Source organism: Galeopterus variegatus, unplaced genomic scaffold, assembly GCF_000696425.1.
Source record: "Galeopterus variegatus unplaced genomic scaffold, G_variegatus-3.0.2 Scaffold1438, whole genome shotgun sequence".
In the NCBI taxonomy this organism is placed as follows: Eukaryota; Metazoa; Chordata; class Mammalia; order Dermoptera; family Cynocephalidae; genus Galeopterus; species Galeopterus variegatus.
The window spans coordinates 348,043-349,214 of NW_007727549.1; positions in this window are offsets into that span (position 1 = coordinate 348,043).

The window sequence follows — 1,172 nt, forward strand, 5'->3', positions numbered from 1 at the left end:
GCTCACTACCATTGTCAGCCGAGTTCTGAAGTTCTCTTTACTCAAGACCTTCATTTCGGAGGAGTAGTCCAATTTCCCCTTGGTAGTCTAAATTAATCACCCCAGCCAGCATGGTAATTCCCTTCCTTGCCTGTTGATTCAGAGGCATGAGGAGCCCAAAGTGGCCAGGTGACATTCTTCACTTCTAGTTCAATGGAATCATTGTGTCTCCTGGTAGAAGCATTCCTTCCTCTGGAACTAAGATCTCTAGGCCAGCAGGGCATAAGATCATGAGAACAGGAAGCAAATATTTTGCCAGTGGGTCTCAAGGGTTAATAGTGAATGGTGCTGCTTCCATTCTCACCTTTTCATTTCTGGTCCCATGAGTCATGACTATGGGAGAAAGAGTGTCATTTATTGGGATGCTGATTTGGAGCAGGTACAGGCTTCAGAAGAAATTTGCCCCAGTCCTGCAAGGTATCGCCACCTAGTAGTGCTAAAACTAAGTCTTCAAAAGGGCATGCCACCATTCTATCAAGCCAGCTGCCTCAGGGTGCTGGGGAACTTGTAGGACCAGTGAATTCCATCAGCGTGAGTCCATTGCCACACTTCCTTTGCTGTGAAGTGATTTCCTTGATTAGAAGTAATGTTGCATGAAATACCAGTGGATTAGGCTTCTTAAGTTCATGGATAGTGATTCTGGAAGAAGTTTTGCGTGCAGGGAAGGCAAATTTGTGTCCAAAGTGTATCTATCTCAGTAAGAACAAAACTCTGCTTCTTCCATGATGGAAGTGGTCCAGTGTAACCAACCTGCCACCAGGTAGCTGATTACCCTGGGGAATGGGGCCATATCAGGGGCTCGGTGTTGGTCTCTGCTGCTGGCAGGTTGGGCACTCAGTGGTGGCTGTAGCCAGCTTGGCCTTGGTGAGTGGAATTCCATGTTGCTGATCCCAGGCATAACGTCCATCCCTGGCATTATGGCCACTTTGTTCATGAGTCCACTGGGCAATGACAGGGATGACTAGATTTGAGGCTGACTGGTATCCATAGAACAGGTCATCCTATCCACTTGAATATTAATATCCTTGATTATTAAAGGGCTGAGGTCACCCTTTTGTGGGCATTGACATGGGACACAAACACCTTCACATTTTTTTTTTTTTTTTTTTTTTTTTTTTTTTTTTTTTTTTTCC